This window comes from Ursus americanus, chromosome X (genome assembly GCF_024610735.1).
Source record: "Ursus americanus isolate L20-20 chromosome X, mUrsAme1.1.p, whole genome shotgun sequence".
NCBI lineage: Eukaryota > Metazoa > Chordata > Mammalia > Carnivora > Ursidae > Ursus > Ursus americanus.
The window spans coordinates 86,619,244-86,645,714 of NC_142164.1; the positions used below are offsets into that span (position 1 = coordinate 86,619,244).

At 39.8% G+C, this 26,471-nt stretch overlaps 1 long non-coding RNA gene and 1 pseudogene across 1 annotated transcript in view; both read left to right on the forward strand.

The window, feature by feature from the left end:
* Nucleotides 1-26,471, forward strand: part of LOC148106976 (uncharacterized) — a 511,020-nt gene that overhangs the window by 356,923 nt on the left and 127,626 nt on the right. Inside the window, exons 8-9 of the long non-coding RNA XR_015723363.1 lie at nucleotides 3,223-3,346; nucleotides 4,715-4,964. This is a non-coding gene — a long non-coding RNA (uncharacterized LOC148106976). The remainder of the gene's footprint in view (nucleotides 1-3,222; nucleotides 3,347-4,714; nucleotides 4,965-26,471) is intronic.
* On the forward strand, nucleotides 25,491-25,940 carry LOC123786633 (large ribosomal subunit protein uL15 pseudogene; annotated as a pseudogene).

The window sequence follows — 26,471 nt, forward strand, 5'->3', positions numbered from 1 at the left end:
ATTTCTGATCACAGTATAATAAAACTGGGAATTACTGGGTGCCTGGGTGGTTCGGTTGGATAAATGTCTGCTTTTGGCTTAAATCATGATCCTGGGGTCCTGGGATTAAGCCCTGGGTTGGGCTCCCTACTTAGTGGGGAGCCCGCTTCTCCCTCTCCCTCTGCCCCTCCCCCTACTTGTGCTCTCTCTCTCTCTCTCTCTCTGCCTCTCTCTCTCAAATAAATAAAAAAATCTTTAGAAAAACCTGGAAATTACTAACAAAACATACAAGCAAATAAACAAAACAAATTGGTTCTTCCGCCTGGAAATGAAAAAGCCTTCTATTAAACAACTCCTGGGTAAAGGGGAAGCACAGAATGAAATTACAGAATCTTTAAGAAAAAAAGATAATGAAAACAGTACGTATTAGAATCTATGGGATATATTTAAAGCGGCGATTGCAAGAAAATTCATAGGTTTTAAAACAACTAGGGAAAGAATAAAGTAAACCGAAAGAAAGCACAAGAAACTATAAATATGAAAGCAGAGGTTGAGAACAGGAAACATGAGCTTAAAAGCAGAGATTGAGAATAGAAAGCAATAGACCTCATTAATAAAACAAAATCCCATTGTCTAAAGGAAAATAACAAAACAGACACATCACTAGCTAACTTATTCAAAAACAAAAAAAGATAAGGCACAGATACATAAAATAAGAAATGACAAGTAGTGACTAACCATTGAAGCAGAAGCTAACAAATTTTTTTTTAAATCATGAGACTACTTCAGAGACCTCTATAGAATTTGAATTTGAAAATCTAGATCAAATGGATAGTTTTTAGGGAAATATGCATTACCAGAGTTTACTCCATTAGAGTTAGAAAGACCAATTTCCATTAAGGAAATAGAGAAAATCATTAAGGAACTACTCCACAAAAAAGAGCAAAGCCTAGATGTTTTCCCAGGGAGATTTTATCAAACCCTTAGAGAAGATACTTTTTCAGAGCTCTCTATATTGTTCCAGAGCCTTGCGAATAACAGAAAACATCCTAATTCCATTCATAATGCAAAACCCGGTAAAGACATTACAAGAAAGAAAATTACGTGCCAATATCACTCAGGAATGTAAACCGAACAACAACAACAACAACAACAAGCTACAAACAGATAAAATCCTGGCAAACCAAACACAAGATTACAGTAAGAAAGTAATATACCATGACTGCGTGGGATTTATTCCAGGAATGCGGGTCACTATTAAGAAGCCAGTTAGTGTTATACACCAGATTAATATATTGACAAAAACAACCCCACACAAGCCACTGACAGAATCTAACAACCATTTATGCTAAAACCTCTCAATAAAATAAGAGCTGAAGAATATTAGTTACTCTCTTAACTAAGGTACGTATACCTTAGTTCTAAAACCAGTATCTTACTGAATGGGGAAATACTAAAGGCATTTCCATTCTTAACAAAGCCAGGCAAACGAACACACAAGAGATCCTGAGAGATGGAAGGATTTCCCACTCTCTTGACCACTTCTGTAATTCAAACTTGCAAACTGGAGTAAAAGTTCCCTCACCGGTGCCTCTCCTACTTGGGGCCCAGGTGGAGAGCAGTTAGAGTCGGAGTCCACAGGCTCTGTAGCGAATACTAATAGTGGTTCTTAAGGTCTTTGCTTGTAGGAGTACTGAGAGAAGCCATTTTGACTCATTGTGACGCGAGGGAAAAGGACAAAGACGGAGGAAGGTAGGGATGGAGCACTAGGGAGGGAGAAAGGAGGAAAGAGAGCTAGCAGTGAGAACATCTGGCTATTGGGGCGGAATGTCTGACCAGGACATGGGACAGTGATAAGCAATAATGTCAGGTCACTTCACTCCAGTGAAGGAATCCATGGTTGGCTCAGGGAACTGGATTTTCACACAGTCTGGCGAGGTCCACTTTCCTTTTGAAAGCCTCTCACAGCAATAAACAAACTGTCTGCAAAAATGAGCTGTTCTGATCCCTCTGCCAGGCAGTGTTGCCTGAGGCAAAGCCCTGTGATTTTTGGAAGAGTGGCGGGGCTTGATCCCATTTCCCCTCCCTGTCTCCTCTTGCCTCTCCTCAGCAGTAGACCTGTAGCATTTGAGGTAGGAAGACAATGAAATTACATGTCGCAGTATTCTATCACAGAAGAGAAAATGGCACTGTTCGACAAGCACAGGCTAGGCTGTGACATGGAGGAAGGGAGAAGAGGGCTGAGCAAATCACTGATGCAGGACAAAGCCTGAGCTTTTCTTTCTTGGCCAGAGGTTAGGTTGGTAGATCGAGCAAGGTCTCCCAGCTACTGTGAAGGTGCAGCTCTCAGGACTCACTTATTATTTTCACATCCACTTACCCCTTCCTTCCTACATGTGACAGTCCTATAACATCCAGTTTGCCACGTCTAGTTATTTATGTTTTGGTGCCTCCTTTAGGATTCTCAAAGCCCTTGTGCTGGTCATAGTTTTCTGGTTGTGCTTCTAAGGAACCCATTGATGATTATCCATCATGGGAAGGGGGGGGGGGCAAGAGGACACTTGGGCGGGGCTTGCCCCCAGCACTCTCCTCTTCTCTTCAACTATGGGTGTACTTGTACATTTTGGATTTCAGGCTTTCAGCTGAAGAGACAGCTCCATGTTCTTCTACGCTCACTTGTATACCAAGTGACAATTTGTTTTTAAGATTTTATTTATCTATTTGAGAGAGACAGTGAAAGAGAAAGCACAAGTCAGAGGAGCGGGAGAGGGAGAAGTAGACCCCCCCCCCCCCCGCCCTGAGCAGGGAGCTTGATCCTAGGACCCTGGGATCATGACCTGAGTCGAAGGCGGTTGCTTAACCGACTGAGCCACCCAGGCTCCCCGAGAATTTTTTTTGAATATATATATCTTGGAACAGAATTGCTGGGTTATAGAGTGAAGTGTATATGTAATTTGACTGAATATAGTGCTGACCCTGTGCACATTCCCACCAGTGGTACATGAGGGCTGCTATATTCCCACCTCCCTTCCAGTATTTGATATCATTTAACTTTCTAAATGATGCTAGTCAACAGGCATATATAGTATCTCCTGGTGGTTATAATATGCATTTCTCTTATGACCTATGATTGTGAACATCTCTATTAATTTATAAGACTTTAAGTTTCTCTATATTGTCTGTTCATATCATTTGCCCATTTAAAAAAATTGAGGTTTATGTCATTTTCTGGTTGTTTTATAGGAGGTCCTTGCACACTGTGAAGCACTCCTAGTTTTAGACATTGCCACTATCTTTTTCTACGTGTAACCGATCTGGAAATTTCAGCGATGATGCGCCTTATTGAAAGGAAATACCTAATTTCGAGGTAACCAGATTCATTACTTTTTTTACTTCATGGTATGTGTTTTGGGGGGTTTTGTTTATTCTGTCTAATCACCCACGAGGGACAAAGATATTCTTCTCTATTATTTTTAATTAACTCGATAGTTTTATTTTGATTCTTACATCATCATTGTACAGATTGATCATAAGCTAATACACTGAAGAAAGCACATACTCTGTTGAAAAAGTAAGTCATATCATGTCATTTCTCTGTCCCATGACCTGGCAATGGCTGCCCACTTTGAGTAAGAACCAAAGTCCAGTCAGTGGTTTAAAATCAATGGTCCTTTGTGATTGTTGCTCCCTGTTATCAATCTGACCGTGCCTCCTACTTCTCTCCCACACTCATTCTGCTCCAGCCACCCTGGCCTCCTCTGTGATCCTCAACTGTCTCAAGTACATGCACATCTTAGGCTGTTCTCTACTTCTGGAATGTTCTTCCTGTATATATTTGCACAGAGAACTTCTTCACCCCTTGGGACAAAAGTCATTCTCTCAGTGTACTGTCCATCCCTACCACTTTTTTTCTAAAGATTTTATTGTTTATTTGAGACAGAGAGAGTGTGTAGGGGGGGTGGGCAGAGGGAGAGAGAGAAAATCTTAAGCAGGTTCCAAGCCCCAGCATGGAGCCCAATATGGGGCTTGATCTCACGACCCAGAGATCATAAACTGGGATGTTCAAGCAACTGAGCCACCCAGGCACCCCTGGGGGTTTTATTTTTGCCCCAGCTCTAACCTGGGGCTTAGATCACTCCATGTCTGGCCCAGAGAAGCTCTTTGGCATCATTTGCTGAATGATGGGTGGGGTGACTCCTTCACAGTGAATGGTGACAGTAGCAGCGGCCCCCATTTCCTCTGTACTGAGGCAGTTCTAGTGTCAGCATCCAGCCGCATGGCCAGTGTTGTGACCCCCAGAGTATGATTTGGGGCATCATCCTTGACTGGGGAGCTTCTAAACCTCATCAAGAGTTTCCAAAAGTTCTATAATACCCCTTTCCATAAATTCCTTCATTTCACCAATCTGTGTTGGTCTAGTTGATACCACTTATGAAAGGGTACAAAGATACACCAGAAATAAATCAGAATGAAAATGTCATTTAACTCAGGTTTCCTCAAAAACTCTTATTTAATTCACTAAACTGAAAATAAAAAATGATCCAGAATGGTCCAGTATCCCCCACAGTGGACAGTGTCTTGGAGTGGTGTGGTCACATACCTCGTCAAAGATGGTCACAACTGTCCCCTGATGCTCTTTTGCAAGGTAAATTTTCCACTTCTCCCATGAAAAGATGGAGTCTTTTCCCCCTTCTCTTGAATCTGGACTGACCCTGTCACTTGCTTTAATTAATAGGATGCAGTGGAAGTGACACTGTGCCAGTCACACCATGCGGCCTCCCTAGTGACTCTCTCAAAATGCCCCAATGAGACTATGGCATAAGGAAGCTGATCTACTCTACTTGAGGAGAAGAACTAAGGGGCCCCATCGGCCAGACATGTGAGTGGGGCTCCTTGTCGTCCAGCCAATGCTCCAGCTAACAACAGTTAGACGAGTGAGCTCAGGTGAAACCAACGGAAGGACTCTTCTGCAAATTCACCAAACGGTGAGAAATAATGTTTTGTTGTTATTTCAAATCGTGACATTTGGGGGTGGTTTGTTATTGAAGGGGCTGAGAATAGGCCACCCCAAAATATGCCGCTTTGGTTTAAGGATTCTTTTGAGCTGAAGATGATTGAAAATCAACAGATCCAGAAAGAAGCCTTCTCAGAGCTTTCCTTATCTACCTAAAAGCAGAGCCCCCTGCAAAGAATTCAAAAGAACTCGATTGTCATAATTCCTTCCCCAGGAGCTAGAGACAAGAAGTCAGCACCACACCCAAACAGCAAACAGACATCCTCACAAGACTATTATATCTATCTCCCACCTAGTCTTCCAAGGATGCATTTATCTTTCCAAATAGTCGTTTTCCCTTTCCCTAAGTGCCTTTCCTACCCCTCCCATCACCTACTGAGATGGCATATAAGCCGCAATTCTAATCACCCCTTTGATTTACTTATCACTGAGTACTCCTGCATGTATGCAGCGTTGCACATGTAAATTAACTTTTTTCCTCTTGTTAATGTCTTTTGTTAGTGTAATTCACAGGCCTCAGGTACTGAACTTAAGAGGGTAGAGTAAAAGCCTTTCCTCCCCTACATTCTGCAGCAATAGAGAAGTGATATAAGCAGAAATACAACTTATCATAGCCAGAGCCAGTGCATCTTTGGGTTTGTTTGGTTTTTTTTTTTTTTTCCAGTATTTTTGAGGCAAACAGGTGTTCGTTGTTCCGGTCAGTTGAGTCCTATGGTGATGGTAGGACAGAATCTGCCGAAATTTCGCAAATATAATAACAGTGGGGATAGTTTTTTGTTCCCTGGGGACAAATTACCTATTTTATTACCTAAATTTTAAACCCTTTATTATGCCTCCCAAAAAGATGTCTAGTTGCAAAACCAAATCACAAAGGAAAAACAGAGAGCACAACCTAAAAGAAAAATGGAGTGATTTTTTTTTCAACACAAAAGTCAGAAAAACAGAACATTTAAGTATTGAACAAGACATTTTAAATTAAATCATGAGGCGGTGACATTTGAGCATAGACTTGAAAGCAGTGAGAAAGTTTAGATGTAGTTATCTGGGAAAAGAGCATACCAGATGGAGGGGTTAGCCACTACAAAGGCCCCAATTACTGGATGCACCTGTTATAGCCTTAGTGTGATTGGCTCATGATACCCATTTACGGTGAGAACAGTGTAGAATAGCACAGCTGAAGACAAGGTAGACTTGAATGAATCTGTTATAGAAGGGGATGAAATTGGACTGATAGAAAAGCAGCTTGTCCCTCACTTCTTTTTTTAAAAAGTTCTTTTATTTATTAGGGAGAGTGCGTGCAAGCGAGCGTGCATGGGGGAAGGGGCAGACAGAGAGAATCTTCAATCTGCTCAGTGCAGAGCCTGACACGGGGCTCCATCCCATGACCCATGAGATCATGAGCTGAGTTGAAACCAAGAGTCAGACGCTTAACCGACTGAGCCACCCAGGAACCCGTGTCCCTCACTTCTAATAAATAAATGTTAGGGGCGCCTGGGTGGCTCAGTCATTAAGCGTCTGCCTTCGGCTCAGGGCGTGATCCTGGCATTCTGGGATCGAGCCCCACGTGAGGCTCCTCCGCTGGGAGCCTGTTTCTTCCTCTCTCACTCCCCCTGCTTGTGTTCCCTCTCTCGCTGGCTGTCTCTCTCTCTGTCGAATGAATGAATAAAATCTTTAAAAAAAAAATAAACAAATGTTAAATACTTAGAGGATATCAGTTTAAATATGCGTTAGTCCAGAATCTGATTCTAATCTATGTTTTTGACTCAAATCACTCCCCAACCAAGCTGGTCTCTGAGAGTCTAGCCCCACATCTCTTGTTCTGAGCCCCTGCAAGTGTGAAAGCAGGTAAAACGAGCAACACCATATGCAACTGGAATCTCAAATATCCACTTATTCTGGGGGATCTGGTATTCAAGGCTTGTTGCCTCATATCCTGAAAAAAAAGGCCCAGAGTGTTACGTCATCTTTTATATACTGTAATAAATAACCCAGTAGAACTGTAAACCTGAATTCTTCTTCACTACTAGACACACATTTAGGCCATTTTAAGAACTTTCTCCTCTAATATTTAATGTTTTAATGTGCTTAAAACCTGAAATAATGGCTTTTAAAAAGAAATTACCTTAGATAATTTCATTATGTGAAAATATATGTTATGCTCAAAATTTCAAAGATACAGGTAAGCTGAATGCGACTCTGATACTGAAAGATACATGCTGCTTGGATTTTATATTATTCCATTCTTTTTTTCTTTTTTAAGAGAGAGAGTGCAAGCAGGGTGGGGAGGAAGGGCAGAGGGAGGGGGAGGGAGAGAATATTAAGCTCCACTGGATGTGGAGCCTGACACAGGGCTCCATCTCACAACCCTGAGATCATGACCTGAGCCAAAATCAAGAATTGGATGCTTAACCGACTGAGCCACCCAGGCTTCCCAGCTATATTATTCCGTTCTTGAGCATATCCTTATAAATAAATATATTATAAAATGGGCTCAAACACTATGCACTATTTTGTAATTCATTGTCTTACTTCATTGATGTATCATGAAATTCTATCCTTGTCGATAAATATTAGCCTTTATTATCATTTGTAGTGGCTACACACTAGTTCCTTATGTAGCCAATACCCTATTATTGAACATTAAGTTTGATTCCATAAATACAGAGTGGTTATCGTAAGGTTGTTTCCGTATTTATATCCATGACTATGTCCCGAAGATCAATTTCCAAAAATGGTTTAAGGCGACAAATATTATTCACATGGATTTGCACATTGCTTTGCAGACTCCATTTTGCCAGACCCCCAAAATTGGTTTTAATTTAGAACTAAAATTTCCTTTTTAGTATTTAGAATTCTTAGAATTCTTTTTAATCACTGCCAACCAAATAGGGGACAAGTTGTGTCTTAATTTCAAAATTTGGAGTTTTGATTACTGGTGTTGATAAATAATCTCCCACAAGTATTAACAGTAATTTCATAATACCATCTGATAACCGAGTCCAATTAAGATTGTTGCAACTATCTCTATAATGTGTTCTATGGTAATTTTTTTTCAAACCAGGGTCCAGTCACAATTCATGCATTATGTTTCACTGTTCATGTTCCTTCCCGTGTTCATTTTTATGACATCGGTTATTGAAGATTGTTGGGTTGCAAACTAGTCCCCATACCAAGAGGGCAGGGAGAAAGCAAAGAAAAAGGCAGTCCACTCCAGATCGGTAGGTGGCAGATTTCATAAGCAAGGGCACTTACATGTGAGGCTTTCCTTGAGCGGCTACAAGAGTGGATCCCCACACCCACCTGCCAGAATCTTAAAAATTTATATAGGGGCCTTAACAGGATTCGGTCACATACACGTTCGAGATAGTCTCAATAACACCTTACTCTCTCAAGGCTATGTTCTTGAGTAACTCCTAGTGTGAGGACAGAGGGTAGAACATATATTCCAAGGACAGGGGAGGGAGTGAGGAGCCTCTGATTGCCCAGCTCCAGGTCACAGTTCAACCTGCAGTCATGTTCACTTGATGGCCTCCTCTAACAATGATTCTAGGCCAGCTGTCCTCTAGAAGGTCCCATATGCTTCATTTGTCTGATTGTTTCTTCGTGGTGTAATTTAACTTGTCCTCTCCCAGTCTGTGATCTAGAGAAAACATGTGATCTAGAGGCTGCTGTGTACTTCATGTGGGTGATATCAGGAAGCTCGTAATTCCAGGTTGTCCCGCTATTAGTGGATGCTAGGTTTGAGCACTTGGTTATGTTAAGGGATTATCAGTTTCTCCATTGTGAAAGTACATTTTTCCCCTTTGCAATTTGTAAATAATCTGTGGGCTAACATGTTGACTAGCACCATGCAAATATTCTGTTCCTTAATAACTTATCTAATAGTCTTCATATCCACTGATGATCCTTCCTGAATTATATATTACATTGGGGATTACAAAATGGTGCCTTTATAATTTTATCATTCCTTTCACATTTCCTAGCGGGCATACTTTTCAAAGAAGCACCTTTCTTTCTCTTTCTTCGTATTGTTATAGGCTCTTGTATTTTTAGTTATTTGTTTTGCTAAAATAAGTTGCTGTTATTTAAATTTTTTGATGCTTCAGCTGTCCCACTTTGGGCTAGCAGGAACCCTTTCAAACCAGCTCCTGCATGGTTTTGACATGATCCCATTTGTCTTTGAGCGTTTTCTAGTTTTCTAGTACAGTGAGAAGTTCTTGTGCTCACTTAGCCCTTTCCTGCCTCAGATCTGGAAACTGCCATCTGTAGAAAGAGAATTCCAGGTTGGAGGAATATCAAGTGCAAAGATCCTGGGGTAGAACCATTCGAATTATGTGAGAGAAGTACAAAGGAAAGCAGTGTGACTGGAGTAGAGTTAGCAGAAGGGGAAGAGAGAGGTCAGATCTTTCAGGGTGAGTCTTGTAGGTCAGGGTAAAGGTTTCAAATTTGACTTTCGGTGAATGAGAAGCCATTGAATGTTTTGAATAGAGGAGTAATTTTATCTAACTTACCTCTAATGGGATTCCTCTGGTTTCTTTGTGGACACTAGACTGGGTTTTGGGTCCAAGCAGAGAGACTAGTTAGGAATATATTTAATTTCTTCAGGGGAAAGACGAGGTAGCTCTGACCAGACAGACTGGTCAAAGCATGAGAAGTGATTGGTTGGTCCTAAATACATTTTGAGGCTAAAGCAAGGAGTTGTGGGATACAGGAGAAAGAACAAAGCCAAGAAAGTTAGACACTTATAAAAATCAGCAGGATCATGAAAAGTAAAATTACAGAAGGGGCTTAAATAACAGAGCAAATGCTTAACGTGAATAAAACTGAATTATTTCAGGGAAGAATCAAGTAGCACTTATTATTTGCAATTCTGCAGTACAATAAAATATATGTTTGGTATTTGTCCTTGTTACCTGGCACATCCCTCCTAAAACCCTTGGAATCGCCTGCCTGATCAATGTGTCTTTCGTATGTTAATGAGATGACTGGTTCTTCATCATTCCACACCCCTTCCCCCAAACACCTTGCTCTGCATGTCTCTTCCATCTGGCTCTTCCTGAGTTGTATCCTTTATGATCAACTGGTAATAGTAAATGAAGTGCTTTCCTGAGTTCTGTGAGTTGTTCTAGCAAATTAGTGAACCTGAGCTGGGGGGGATCATGGGAACTCCCAATAAGTAGCCAAGTGAGACAGAAGTGTGGGTAATTGGGTGATCCAGTACTTGCAACTGGTGTTTGAAGTGGGGGCAGCCTTATGGGACTGAGCCCTCAACCTATGGGGTCTTCACTAACTGTGGTTGGTTAGTATCAGAATTGAACTGAATTGTTGGACACCTAGTTGGTGTCAGAGAGTTGGACGAGTGGGGTTGGAACAGACATCACAATATTTGGTGTCAGGAGGAAAAAATGGAATTGGTCATTCCTTTTTCAGAACATAAGTTCGGGCTTCCGATGGGCAATAGTAGCTTGCAAATTTGAGCTGTTGCTGTTTTGCAACCTAAGTGTCCTCTTGTGTCTGTCTCTGCAGCTCACATTTGGTCCAGATCAGTATTTATCAGTTCCTAGCTTACATGTGTGATGAAACGGTAATTTCCAATTCAGTTGTTGAGCATTTTTAAGAAATGTAAAGTACGTAAAATAAAGAATGCAAATCATAGGTTTTAGCTCAAGAAATAATCACAATATGAACTACCATCTATTGTTATTATTATCATTAAGTAAGCTCCACACCCAATGTGGGGCTTGAACTCACAACCCTGAGATCAACAGTTGCATGTTCTACTGACTGAGCCAGCCAGGTGCCCCGAACAACTGCTCAGATCAAGAACAAGAACATGATCAGCAGTCCCTAAGTGATTTTTGTGCCCCCCTTCAGATGTTAACCTCACTCTCCTCCCTAAAGGTAACCATTGTTTTAATATCCAACCCCATAGACTAATTTTGCTTGTGTTTGAATTTTATGTAAATTGAATCATGCATTATGTACTCTCTTATGTCTGGATTTTTTTTTTTTTTTGGTCCAACATTGCATTCATGTGAGTGATTCATCAGTATCATTGCACATAGCAGTAGTTCATTAATTTTTATTGCTACAGTTTGTATAAATATACTCAATTAATTTATCCACTCTACTGATGGATATTTGAGCTGTTGCCTGGATTAGGCTATTGCAGTAATCCTGCAATGAACATTCTTGTACATGAATTTTGATGCACAGATTCATATTTTTCTTTGGGTATATATCTAGGAATTAAATTATTGGATTATAAGATATGTGGAACATAGTAATAACTCCCACTTTTCAAAAATGGCTATATAAATTTATAGTAGTATCAGCAGTGTATAAGGATTCTAGTTCCTCTGTATCCTCATGATACTTGCTATTTTTATTCTTCATTTTAGCCATTCAGTAGGTATACCGTGGTATCTAGTTGGGGTTTTAATTTGCATTTTTTGATAACTAATAAGGTTGAGCACCTTTTCACATATCCTTAGGAATAAAGGGAATATATGCATTTAAGTTTATAAATTCCCTTATATGCAGAGCTTTAGATGCATTTCAGAAGTCAGCTTGTATTTTAATTATTATTTAGTTTGGAATATTCTCTAATTTCTATTGTAATTGCTTCTTTGATTCATTGTCTATTGAAATTTGTGTTGCTAAATTCCAAACACAAGGGGATTTTCTGGTTATCTTTTTGTTAATGATGTCTGGCTTATTTCCACATAGTCTGAATGAATTTATTCCTTTGAAACGTATTCTATGGCTCAACACATGGTAAATTTTAATAAATGTTTTCTAAGTCCTTGTAAGTAATGCATAATCTATAATTGTTGGGGTCAATATTCTACATGTGTCAAATTAGAAGAAGCAGGAAAGAATAAAACCATAAGGCTCTAGAAGATTTGTATAATATGATACACGAGATTGACCCACTTTGGCACGTTTAGAAGAAACAGAAAATATTCCCGATCACAATAACACCAAAGTTGAAATACTACCACCTTTAAAGTAAAATACAACTTTTTTCCTGAACAACTAATGTAAGAGGAAAAAATCATTTCAAAACTAAATAAGTACACTTATATAACTGCTATATATCAGATAAAAATTAAAGCATTACTCAGAGAAAAAAATTTTAGCCCTAAATACTTATATTAATAACCAAGAAAAAATAAAAATAAATTAATCAAACTCAGTAGGTTAGAAAAGAACACAAAATTAAACCTAGGGGAAGCAGAAAGGAAATGAAGCAAAAGCAGAAATTGTTGATATAGAAAACGAAACCGCTATATTTAACAAATAAATCAAATAGCTTATTCTTTGAAAAAGTCAATAAAGTAGATAACGTTATTGTATTAGGATAAGCTAAGCTTAGACTTTGGTTATAAACAACCCCTAAATCCTAGTGGCTTACCACATAAATTTTATTTCTCCTGCATACAAAGTCCACTGTAGGTTAGAAGACTCTCCAAGGCAACTCCCCCGCCCCCGCCACTACCTCAGCAATTTGGGCTGCTTTGACTTGGGATTATGCCCTGTCAACACCTGCCCTCCACACTTACTGTCAGTAGGGAAGAGAATCTGGAAGCTTTCACAGGGGCTTGTCACCCTTAGCCTGGGATGTCTCCGTGACTCCAAGGGAGATACATTTTTTTTTTCCTTAAAGATTTTATTTATTTATTTGACAGAGAGACAGCCAGCAAGAGAGGGAACACAAGCAGGGGGAGTGGGAGAGGAAGAAGCAGGCTCATAGCAGAGGAGCCCTATGTGGGGCCCTGAGCGGAAGGCAGACGCTTAATGACTGAGCCACCCAGGCGCCCTCAAGGGAGATACATTTTATTACACTTTGAATGGGAGCACATTTGAATGGGAGCTCCTAGTCTTCTACTGGAGGAATGTGAGGAGCCAGTGGGTCTGGGGTAAAGGAGACATCTTCTAGCATGGCCGTTTTCTTTGCTCAGGAAGTCAAACAATGCAAGAAATAGGAAAATATTCACTTCCTGGCACTAGTGTTTCCTAGAAAACAATTAGAAGTGAAATTAACCCTTCCAAAGGAAGACCAAAGAGGACACAGTGCTCACCAAAATCATCAGGTGTGCTCAGCCAGGAAGAGCACCAGCACTGCTGGGGAGTTGGGTGGTGGCTGTCTGCTGTAGGCCGGGACTGACGGTAGGAGAAGTCACGTACTTTGGCTCACTGACAGCAGTGAAAATGATGGCCATAGCTCACCCACGCATGGTAGGCCTATTTAAGCTGTTTTTCTCTTCTTTTTCTCTCTTGTTGTCACTCTCCTCTTATCCCTCCGCTCACGCTGTGTAGCGTCCCCATCCGGAGATAGGTCACATTGAACAACTGGCAGTACTTATCCTTTGGTGATACTGGGAATATGGCTGATTTGGTTGGAGCTAGCTGGAAGCTTCATCTTTGTCTTCTAGTGCCCCAGGCCTGTTGTGTTCAGTGCCCCAGTTACAAACCAGCAGAAGCAATTTTCAACCCCCTTTCAGGAAGGATTGTTTCAGGGAGGGGCCTCGATTCTCCTCACCTACTCAAATGAAGATTTTAATTGCTTGGGTTTTTTTGTTTTGTTTTGGGTTTTGTTTTGTTTTGGGTTTTTTGTGGGTTTTTGTTTGTTCGTTTTTGTTTTTGTTATTGTTTTTCGCTAAATACCTGGTCATCTCTGGTTTCAACCCAAAGTTCCAGCTAGCTTGTGGCTTTTCCTCTGCTCTGTATTCAGGTTCTTGTTTCATTTTTAGTTTTTGAGATGTTTATCTTGCCTGTAAATCCAGTTGTGTCTTTTTCCTTTCCCTTCTTAATGTTTTATCCATCGCTTCGATGTGCTTGAAGGTCAAAGCGTGTTCTTACAATACCATCTTGACCAAAGTGTATTCCTCTTTTACAGAAAAAGCATCCTTTTCTTCTTTTCTCTCTTTATTTTTTTCTGTTGCAGCATTTAAGGTTTTCATATCTTTGGTTTCTCTAATTTCACTAAGATGTTTATAGGAAATTTATTTTTATTCATCTTGTCTGCTATTTGGGATGCCTTATGCTAGGAAGACGCATATCTTTCTTCAATTTTGGAATCTTTTATTTTTTTTAAAGATTTTATTTATTTATTTGAGAGAGAGAGAGACAGAGACAGAGATAGGGACAGAAAGCACGAGTGGGGAGAGAGAGATGTAGGCTCCCTGCTGAGCAGGGAGTCCAATGTGGGGCTTGATCCCAGGACCCTGAGATTATGACCAGAGCCAAAGGCAGACACTTAACCAACTGAGCCACCCAGGCATCCCAAATTTTGGGCTCTTTTAATCATTATCATTTCAAGTATCAAGTCACCACCATTCCATCCATTCTTCTAGCATTCCTATGAAACATCTTTCTCCTTTTCTTTCTTCTATCCATCTTACTTTCCTTCTTCCAGGAAATAAATTTGGATTGATTGGATTTGTACTGTATGCTATGGGCAGTGACAGGTGTTGGAAATGAAGAAGCAAATACGTACACAGAAAGGCTTGAAATACTGTCTCAAAGGTATAGAGTTCTGGAAATGATTAAACCAAACACTTTGGGACACTCGAGGGGAGAAAAAAGTAGGGATTGCTCAAGAAAATCTCTCCTGCAGCTTCTACTTGCAAACTTTTCCCCTTGACGCCAATCCACAAATGGACCAAAAATGGAAAAACTCCAACATAGATCCTTATTCTTGGTGTTCAAATTATTCGTGCCAATTGGCTTGGTCAAGCTCGAAATTCTTATGCAAGTTATTCTTGGAAGGCTCTTTCTATGAGGTCTCCCTCCCCATCCATTGTGTCTGAAGCTCAGCAGTTGGTGAAGGTTCCTGAAACCTGGAACTTCCACTATTCTGGGGAAGGCAGTTTGCATGTCCTATATTTATTATTCCTATTCGTAGGCAGTATTTATGTTTTAATTTTATTGGTACCTGTAAACTAAAATGGTTGGACTTTATTGACTTTAGTATAAAAGTAAATGGCCAAAACATGGAGAAATAAACATTAGCACCTTTAGATCTGACAGTCTACTCTGTGACTCTTTATTTTAACGATCACCAGCTGATGGAAAAAGAAACAGAGTATTACCAACACCACAGGGATGATCCTGTGTCATTGTCACCACACCCTAGTCTCTAAAAATCCTGCTTCCTCCCCACAGATAATCACTTTTCTGATCTATAATATATTTGATTTGTCTCTTTTTGAGCATTCAAAAAATGAAATCATACGGCAAGCGTTTATATGTGTGTGTCTGGGGTTTGGGTTTTTTTTTTCCAATATTATTATGTTGCTGAGATTCATCTATGTTGTTACATGTAGAGTTTCTTACTTTTTTGGTTTTTATAATATTTCAGTACACAGATGTGTACCCCACCAGTAGTGTATGAGAAATCCAGTAGCTGCACATCCTCGCCAATACTTGGCATTATCTGTCTTTTGCATTTAAGCCATCTTGATAGGTGTATAGTGTTTCATAGTGTATTTCATTCTATGAGTTTAAACATATGTATAGATTTGTAGAACAACCACCATGATCAGGGAACAGAACTGTTTCATCGCCCAGAAGATGCCCCCCGTGTAGTTACAGCCTCCTTCCGTTAATTGCTGTATCCAATGATCTGTCCTCTAACCCTATAATTTTGCCTTTGACAAATGGCACATAAAGGGAATCGTACAGTATATAATCTTTTGAGATCGGATTTTTTTCGCACAGTATGATGCCTTTGATATTCATCCACGTGGTGGCATATACCAATAATTTGTTCTTTTTTATAGCTGAGTGGTGTTCTATTGTGGGACTATACCGCAGTTTATCTTTTAAACTGCTGATAGACATTTTGGTTATTTCCAGTTTTTAGAAATTATGACTAGAACTGCTGTGAACATCCACAGGCAGGATTTTACATGGTTCTGAGATTTTATTTCTCTCAGGCAGGTAACTGCCTAGTAGTGGGACTGCTGGGTCATATGATAAGTGTAAGCTTACCTTTATAAGAAAATGCCAAACCATTTTTCAGAGAGGCTGTACCATTTTCCCCTCCCACCAGGTATGAAGGAGAACTCCAGTTGTTCTGTATATTCATCAGCACTTCGTATTGTCAAATACTACTTTCATTGTAGCATTTCTGGTACTTGCATGGTGGTATTTCATTGTGGTTTTAATTTGCGTTTCCCCGATAGCAGCGATGTTGAGCATCACTTCATCTGCTTATTTGCCATCTGTATATTCTATTTGGCAAAGTGTCTGTTCACATCTTTTGCCCATTTTTAGTTGTGTTATTTTCTTATTCTTGAGTTCTTTGGATACTCTGAATCTAAGTCCTTTAACAGATAATTGATTTGCAAATATGTTTTCTTGATCAGTGGCTTGTCTTTTTTTCATATTAGTAAGAATGTCTTTTGTAGAGTAAAGTTTTACATTTTGTTAAAGTCCAGCTTGCCAGTTGTTTCTCTATGGATCATACTTTTGGTCTTGTATCTGAAAACTCATCGCCAAACCTAATATTACATAGAGTTTTGCCTTATTTTCTTCTAGAAGTTTTAAAGGCTTATGTTTTACATTTAGGTTTATGATCCATTTTGAGTTAATTTTTGTATGAGATGTGAGATATATGTCTACGGTTTTTTGCATATAGACTAATTGCTTTTTAAATTATTTTTTTCTCTGTGTTTTGTTTTGGATTGTTTCTATTGCTATGTCTTCATGTTCACTTATCTTTTCTTCTGTGATGAGTAAAATTTTCTTAATCCCATTTAGTATATTTAATATATCTCATACATTATAGTTTTCATTTCTGTAAATTCAGTTTGAGACTTTTTAATATCTTCCATGTCTCTACTTGACTTTTTGAGCTTATAATAACTTATAATAATAATAATATAAAAATATAATAACTTATAATAACTATTAATGTTCTTACCTGCTAATTTTAAGCATTTGTGTCAATTTCGTGTTACCTTGTATTGATTGATTATCCTCATATAGGTCAACTCTCACTGGACTCTTCTGCTTATGTGCATGCTTGAAAATGTTTGATTAGATGCATATGTTGTGAATTTTAACTTGGGTCTTGGATATTTTTGTATTTCTATAAATATTTTTAAGCTTTTTCTATTGCTATATGGTCACATTATTTGGAAACACTTGATCTCTCATGCCTCGCTTTTATGATTTGTTAGGTCTGGAGCACTGCACACTATAGGGGTGTAGGGGAGGAAAAAATAATTTTCCCTCTACCTTTCTAAGTTCATGGCTGGGACCCTGTAACAAAAGACAGATTAACAAGAAAAAAGTTTAAAAACTTATTTAATATAACTTTTATGTGACATGGGAGCCTTCATAAGGAAATGAAGACCTGAAGAAGCAGTTAAGCCTGAACATTTTTTATGCTAGGTTTGATGAAAAGTGAAAAGCTATGGGAAAATGTGATAGGACAAAGGGGTATGAGCTAAGTGTAGTAAACTGGGAGAAAGAGCAAGATCTGTTCCTTCAGATTCTTCTGGGTGTCCCTTATCTGGAGATAAGAATGCTCCTTTTCTCCGGGTAGAAGGAGGACACCTTTCACACAAGGATCTTATGATCTGCTTCAGAAGATCAGAAAGTCCTTCCTGTATACCTGCCATTTAGAAAATTCCTTCAGCTTAATATTTCAATATGCCAAGTTGCCATATTTTGTAGTATTGTGTCCTAAACCCCATCAGAGTTAATTACTCCCTTGTACTCAGGCAAAATCTTTCTAACTTTTTTACCCAGTGTCCCATGAATTACAGGTTTTCCAATCTGGCTAATAGAAGTAGGCACTGTTCCCAGCCTTGCATGAGTACTGTGTAGTACCTTAATCCTTTCAAATGATTGTTTCCCTGGCTTTGGCTAGTTTCTTATCACACATGTTCTGATTAGTACTCTGAAGTTCTGTCTCTCTGAATGTATCTCCTCTCCAGTATCCCATCCTGTGACCTCTAGATGTCCTGGTCTCCCTGAACTCTTAGCTCTGTTTCCTCAACTCAGGGAGTTTCCTGTGTTCTGCCTGGGTTGTCCCTCCATGTGCCTCAGCCTGGAAAGTCTCCTCTGTCAGTAACCTGAGTAATGACAGGATTCACCTCATTTGTTTCTCATCCCATAGGGATCATTGTCCTTCATCGCTTGGTGTCCAGTGTCGAAAACTGTCATTTCCTATATTTGTTTCTCTTTTATTTAGATGTTTCAAGTGTAAAGGTAATTCTAGTCCCTGTTACCACATCTTGGCCAGGAGCAAAAGTCTTAATTTGCATTCTTTATTGCTAGTGAGTTTGAATATCTTATATGCCTGTTGGCCATAATATTTCTTATTATGTGCAATGGCAGTTTATATGTTTTGCCCATTTTTCTACTATAGCAATTTGTCATTTTTCATTATTTTAGAAGAGTTTCTTCTATATTAAAGATATCAAACTGTTATCTGTCATATATGTTATAGATATTTTATTCATTTGTTATTTGCTTTTCATTTTGATTTATTGCATTTTTATAATGCGATCACTTTCAGTTTTTATTTAATCAGATCTATTATTCTCCTGGTAGTCTTCCTTATTGATTCTGCCATTGGATAATGTACCAATATTACATGTACCCACACTGTCTTCTAATTATTTTATGATATTGCTTAAATCATAAAGAATCATAAGGAAGTTAGGAATCAGAATGCAGGTTTCTGGGAAGACTATATAGCCCAGAGCACTTTCTGTGGCATTTTAAAACAAACCCCTTTCATTTCTTCATTTTAATTTGCTGTTATTCCTTAAAAGCAGGTGCTGGGACTTAGCTCAGATGGGCTGAAACAATCCGTATCCCCACATAACTGTTGTTTCCAACAAGAGTGCACCGCCTTCCTTGGCAGACTCAAACCAAAGGTTCAGCTGAGGATCTCAATCTGGGATCACAGTAGAATCTGTGGAATTACAGCAGTGGTTAAGTGGACCCTTTCTAGTAAGAATCCGTACATGATTAAAAAGCAAAGTAAAAAATCAGGTTCCATTGTAGAGTCTTTAACTGTTATTCTTCAGGACCACTTTTTCATGCTCTGTTCTGTTGCCTACATTCTTTTTCCCTTCTGGCCCTAGAGTCCACACCTTTCTCTAACCACAAATTTCCTCTTCTCCTTAGAGATTTTTCCAGTGAAGGGTACAAGAAGATGTCACCCCAAAACATGACTCTTTGGCTTATAGATTATTTTGAGCTAAAAGCCATTTATAACCAGCAGACACTAGAAAAGCACTAAAAAACAGGATACAAGTTCTCCTTTTGAAAAGGAAATTTCCATTTATAAAAAAAATTTCCATTTATAAAGGAAATTTCCCTTTGTAGAGCTCTTTCCCTCTCCTTATCATAAACAGCAAGCCTTAGCAATGGAAAAGGCACCGAGTTAAATCTGTGTGGCAAAACTGTACTAGCCAACCCTCTTTCCTGCACTTTTCCTTGTCACTTTCTGGTAACTTGCCTGCCCCATCCAGAAGCCCCAACCCCCTTTTCCTTTGTTTAGCATAAGAGGTAGATAAGCCTCAGTCATCTGGCCACCTTCTTGAGTCTCATTTGTTGGTGAAACTCCTGTGCTTCATACATACGAATTAAAACTTTTTTTCTCTTGTGAATTTCTCTTTTATCAGTTAGATTTGTGGGCCCCAATCAATGGACCTAAGATGGATAGAGTGAAAATCATTTTTTTCTCCCCACTGCTACTCATATTTACTTGCCCCTACCTCTACCCTCATAGGTCCCTACCAATTTTAGGCAATGTATTCATAATACCTACGAAGATACAGAGAAGAAGATGGGTTCAGAAAAATATTTGAGGGTGTTTTTAAATTAATATAATTCTTATGGTTGTGTTTCCTGGGACCACAAATACCTAGATTTCCTTGTGTATCAGTTATCTCTTGTGACAATAATGCTGTGTAACAAAGCATTCCACAAATGGCTTAAAACAATAAGGATATATTAACTCATGAAACCTTGGTGGGTGAGAGAGTTTTTCTAGTCTCACTTGGCCTCAGTTGTGCATCTGTAGTCAACTGCATGTTGGCTACGGAGATCAAACCTTTCAGCTAGGCTCTGGAGGCTGGCTGATGATCGGTCACCCCAGTTAGGACAATTTAGCTCTCTAGCTTTGATCCACAGACCTCATTCTCCAGAAGGCTGCATTCTCATGGGAAAGGCCTACACATGAGAGAGCTAGCAGGAACATGAAGTGATTTTCCATGCCCCTGCCTGTTCACATTTCTAAAATCCCAATGACCAGAGCAAGTCATATGGCTGACCCCAGACCCAAGGAAGGGGCAGACACTGTACACAGAGTGGGAGGGTATTTCAAAGATACAGGGCGAAAGGTATAGATACAGAGAGGGTATAGGATGGGGGCCACATCACACCTCGTAAGGATGCCAACTTTCCAACTTTATGTGGAAAGAGAATTCAACCGGATGCTCTTCCCACAGACTCCTGTGCTTCTTTGGCCCATTCTGATTCCTTCTTCCAAGAGGCCCCCAGTCAGAGCACAGTGCCTTAAGGATGTATTCAGAGTAGAACAAAAGGTCTGAGTCAGTTCCATTCAGGGCACCCTTAAACTCAGGGGAGTAATTTGCATTTCTGAGGCCTTTCAGCCCAGGAATTGCTTACATTCCTAGCCCTGGGTGCTTCTTCCAATCCTTTGGACAGGTTTTTGAAAATAAGGTTTCCCCGGTTGCTTTACCCAGACGTGCTGGTTCAATAGAGCTGTCTATGGGGCCTGGAAATGTATGTTTTGAAAAGGCTTCCCAAGTGATTCCCTGGTGCACCCAAGTTAAGAATCAGTGCTTGGAGATACCTCTTCACTGGCCTCATGTTTGTTGATTTGGTTTGCTCTGATAATATGTTCATTCATTCGTTTCTGCACACATGTCAAGTAGAGGGTTAGCAGGGGCCTGGAAAAGTTTGTTAGTGGAAAAACAAAATAAACCTTCGTAACTTTGATTTTTAAACATTCAAGTAGCTCTTCAACTCCTGTCTTATAAGGACTTTCAACACGAAGGTAGGTTTCTAAGCTTTTATTTACTTGTGAATCTTAGGTCCTTTCTCACGTTAAATACATAACCCCTGTCAATTGGCTAAATTAACTTCAGTAGTCCCTGCTGGATTTAAGACATTGAAGCAGAAATCTTATTACTAACACACAGTAACAATCTAAGATCTCAGGAAATTAAAGTAATCCATCTATAAGAAGAGCATACTGTAGCTGGGACATTATAAATTAGGGAAGAGCCATGCCGATGAGCCTTATGGCTCTTTACAAACAAGTATAAACTATGTCTATATCCCTTACATCTCAGACTTGAACTTGGCCACTTGATGTGTTGGTCACCTGAATGTGGAGTTAGTTACAATAATTAAAATAATAAAATACATGCTTAGCATTCGTATAGGCTGGATAACTGGCATATATTCTCATTAAAAAAATTTGACAACTTCTCTCTGAGCCAGATCTATTATTACACAAATTTTACTAATAAAGAATTTAATGCTCAGTAATTTTCTTAGGATCCCATAACTAGTAACAAGACAAAAACAGGACATAAATAATGTGCTTAGTGACTGAAGAGCTCATACTCTTAACTATTTGAGTATGTCCCTTTCCTCTTCCTTGCTTGTGACCCCACCTCCCCCGCCATCACCAGCCTTTGAAATCATCCCTGGTGTGCTTCTAGGACGGAAATGCAGATCTGAATGGGCTCTTGATACTAAGTACTTAAGCAGAAAAATTAATTTATTATAAGGGTATTAATAGTTAATTAATAGGTACCATAATTAATATTATATAATATTAACATAATTTATTAAAATACAGTCTTGAATATAATTAATAGTTAATATCCAGTGCTTAATTAATGTCACACATTTAAAATGTATCAATTCATTTAATATTCACCACAATCCTATAAAATAGGGCCTAATATTATTTCCGTCTTAGACATGAAGAAGCCAAGGCTTAAAATGATAGTGGAACTTGCAAATGGTCTCATACTTAGTAATGAAGATTCGAATCCAGGCAATCTAATGTCATGGCCTGTGATCTGAACTACTGCAGGATACTGCAGGATACCGCAGGATACTGAGGTGGCTTTGAAATCCTGACAAGAACATAGCTGGAGTGCAGGAAAAACCTGGAAGAAGAAGCTAGTATATCAAGTCATTGTCATCCCTACTCTGTCTCTCTTCATTCTTGCCTGTCTCTGCACGCCAGCTCTGTAGGCAGCACGCGCAGGTGCGAGATCACTTAGCTCTGGGAGAGGTCCCCAACAGACCTTGTCCGGCCACTCACCACTGCCAAAACCCAAAGGCAGAGAAATGAGTGGGGTGGAAACAAGAAAGGAATTTATTTCAGTGAGACCAACACCAGGAACACAGTGGACTAATGTCTGCAAATGCTGAAAGATACCGAAAATACTTCCGGGTTTATATAAGGAAAATCCGGGGAAGGGGTCGGTAGGTACATGCAGGTGGGCAGTGAGGGGTCAATTGATCACTGTCTTGAGGTCAATCACAGATGGGGTCTTGCTGGCTCAGGGCAGTCCCTGTTGCTTGAGAGGGTAGTTTTAGTTCCCATCAGGCGATGCTTTACCCTAAGGGGCTTCTGCCTGAGCCAGGAGATAAGCTGGAAAGAAGAACCCCACTAAAAAATTTGAGGTCCAAATGGAGGCAGCCAAAGCCCTCTTTCAGCTCCTCAGCTCTCCAGTCCACAAGGAGGAACAAGGCCAGCAGCAGTCCCAACGATGCATTTCTAACAGGTAAAGCCTCTAGACAGAATGGCCCGGCTCTCTCAAGCCCATGTCTAACGTCCCAGGTTGGTTCAGCTGTCCCCTGTGGTCCCGTGAGCTGTGGTAAAGCACGATTGCACTGTAATAGCAGGATGGATGGCCACCCACTGCCACCCTGTGCATGAGGAGAGGGAATTTCTTAGAAAAAGGGGAGTTAGGGAGAAAACCTGAAAGAGGTACACTACAGGTCTATCAGAAGTTAAATAGCATTGGGGATTGTTGATTTTTAACAATCATTTTGTTGACTTAAGGTATTTCTAGGACACTTTCATATATTTTGGAAATTATTATATTATAGTTAATTAGTCTTGTGAAGATAAATAAAGGAAACCTCATTTAAAATGGAGTCGGAGGCACCTGGGTGGCTCAGTGGGTTAAGCCTCTGCCTTCAGCTCAGGTCGTGAGCCCCGCATCTGGCTCCCTGCTCAGTGGGGAGTCTGCTTTTCCCTTTCCCTCTCCCCCCGCCCCCCCCCCCCCCCCGCCTATGCTCTTTCTTGCTCGCTTATGCTCTCTCTGGCTCTCTCTCTCTCTATCTCAAATAAATAAATAAAATCTTTAAAAATAAATAAATAAATAAAAATAAAATGGAGTCAGGAAGCCCTGAAGGGGGAGCTCTCATGCAGGACCCACTCCGTGCAGCCCACATCACCCACAGGAAGAAGGAAGATAAGAATTATCTTGACAATGGAAGACATTTTTCACATAGGAATTTTATCTTCTGCTTTAAAAAAAAAAAAAAAGGAAGATCCCTCCCTGCCCACTTGTAACCAGTGAGAAACCATGACAACCTCCAACTCTTGTTCTTCTCCAGTGAACTTTTGTTCAAAACAGCCTTCCCCAATTTCCGCCTAAAACCTGATAAAAGCTGACCTTGCCTTTGTCTCTTTGGACTTGCCTATGGTTTGCCATAGTTTCCTTGACCTGAATTGCAATTCCTCTGCTATTCCTGAATAAACTCATTTTGCTAGTAAAATAACTGGCTATTTTATTCTTAATGTTGTCGGTATGTTTACATATACTTGGGATTCCTTCTTGCTCTTAAGTTCCCAGGAATTTCCAAAACCAAAATTTGCTCAACTTGATCCAGACCCAGTATCTGTCTTACATTTTAAGTCTGTTAAACGGCCTCAGATACTGGGGGGGGGCAAAAAAACCCCACAGGAGATATGCAAATTTCAAGAAATTAAAAGCATTATAGCTGAATTTCATTTTATAAGATATGGAAATTCACATGAGTTTGTTTTTACACTAGTAAATATATATGCATGATAGAAAAATATAAAATATAGATGAGCAAAAAATGAAAAATAAAAATCCCCAGGACTTCACACTTCAGGAGTAAGCATTGGTTAAAAAAGAAACAACAAGGCCAAACTGGTGTTGTTTGCCCGTCAGGACAGCAAACCAAGACTTAGATTCAACCTCTCCCAGAACGTGACCTTGTAACAGTCACTCTGAACTTCCCTCATCAGCACTAGGGTGAGGTAACCTGCATGATAAAAATCCTGCTGTTCCCTTTCCCCCAAGAGCTGTCCTGGCCTGAAACAATCTTTTCTTTTGTTAATAGCTTCCTTGCCCCGCCCTCCTGCCTATAAAAACCTTCCATTTTGTACAGCTTCTCAGAGCATCTCTCTACATGCTAGATGGGATGCTACCCAGTTCCTGTATCATTTAATAAAGTCAATTCGATCTTCAAATTTAGTCAGTTGAATTGTGCTTTCTAACATATTATTAATATTTTACTGCGTGTTCTTTCAGACTTTTTGCTATAACTTGCTCTTTTTGTTTGTGATTTAGAAGTTTTATTTAAGTTATTTTGTAATTATCTATGCATTAAAATACTTTTTTCCTTTGAAATAACTGCAAAATAATGGGTTATTTTTCATTTGAACAGAAATGAAAAAGAAATATTAGTACATTTCATTTTTATCTCTTCCCCTTATTTTGCTGTTTTTGTAAGAAGAATCTGGGATATTAAACCTAGATTAGTTTATTTTATAATTGTATGTCCTTTCAAAAATTGTTTATTGCATTCTATAACCGTGTTAACAATTATTTCAACACTGAACATAAATATTACCGATCTCAAGTAGTCAGCACAATTACTTTTTTTTTTTTTTTTAAAGATTTTATTTATTTATTAGACAGAGATAGAGACAGCCAGCGAGAGAGGGAACATAAGCAGGGGGAGTGGGAGAGAAAGAGGCAGGCTCATAGCGGAGGAGCCTGACGTGGGGCTCGATCCCATAATGCTGGGATCACGCCCTGAGCCGAAGGCAGACGCTTAACCGCTGTGCCACCCAGGCGCCCCAGCACAATTACTTTTTTAAGCACAATTGCTTGAGAGAGAGAGAGAGCAAACTCGTGAGCAGGGGGAGGGGCAGGGAGAGAGGGAGAGAGAGAACCCCGAGTGAGCAGACCCCCCCCCCAGCACAGAGCCCCATGTGGGACTTGATCTCACCACCCTGAGATCTTGACCTGAACCAAAATCAAGAGTTGGACGCCCAACTGACTGAACCACTTAGGCATCCCTCACAACTGCTTTTAAATCATATTTTCTCTCCATTGAAATTACTTATTGTGATACACCTTTTGGTTTGTTGGAATTTATCCTTCTTTGGAAAATATTACTCAGACTGTCTTTCATCTGGGCTGCTGACATGCCGTCCAGACTGAGAAAGTACCGGAATCTTCAGGGCCACGTGAGCCATGGCCACAGCCTCATCAGCAAGCACCAGAAGCACTTAGGGGGCTGGGGTAATGCTGGTGGCACCCATCACCACAGGATCCACTTCCACAAATATCACCCAGGTTATTTTGGAAAAGTTGGTCTGAGGCATTCCCACTTAAAGAGGAACCAGAGCTTCTGCCCAACCGTCAGTCTTGATGAACTGTGGACATGAGTCAGTGAGCAGACACGAGTAAGTGCTGCCAAAAACAAGACCAGAGCTCCTCCTAACATTGATGTGGCACCATCGAGCTACTACAAAGTTTTGGGGAAGGAAAAACGCCCCAAACAGCCTGTCCTTGTGAAGTCCAAATTGTTCAGTAGAAGAGCTGAGAAGATTAAGAGTGTGTATGTTGGGGGAGGGGGAGCTGTGTCCTGGTAGCTTGAAGCCACATGGAGGGAGGTTCATTAAATGCTCACAAGTGCTTTAAAAAAAACGAAAGAAAGAAAAGATCACTTAGAACTATTTGTGGATGGTACGCTCTCCTAAGTTCTTGCATGGCTGTAAACAGCTTTCTGTTCCAGCTTAAGTAGGCTCTCAAAATTTTGTTGATGATGCTTCAATGTCTTCTGACAATTAGCATTACAGGAAAAAGGTCTGATACCAGCCTGATCTTTTAAAATTATTTTATCATAGGTAACTTCTTTTCTCCCTGCCTGGATGGGTTTATGATTCTCTTTCTAACCTTTGTGTTATCCTAGGGTTTTTGTGGTTTTTTTCTTTTTTTTCATTTCAAAGTAAGAGACTTATTTCATTATCTTCTCTGCTAGATGGGTCACTCTGACCTAAAGCCTGGAGTTTTTCCTCTATTCGTGTTATTATTATTTTTTTTAATTAGTGCTTCTGTTACTGCCGCTAACTCAGAAAATGAACTGGTGAGCCCCATATGCTGCCCTGGATAAATGCTCTGTC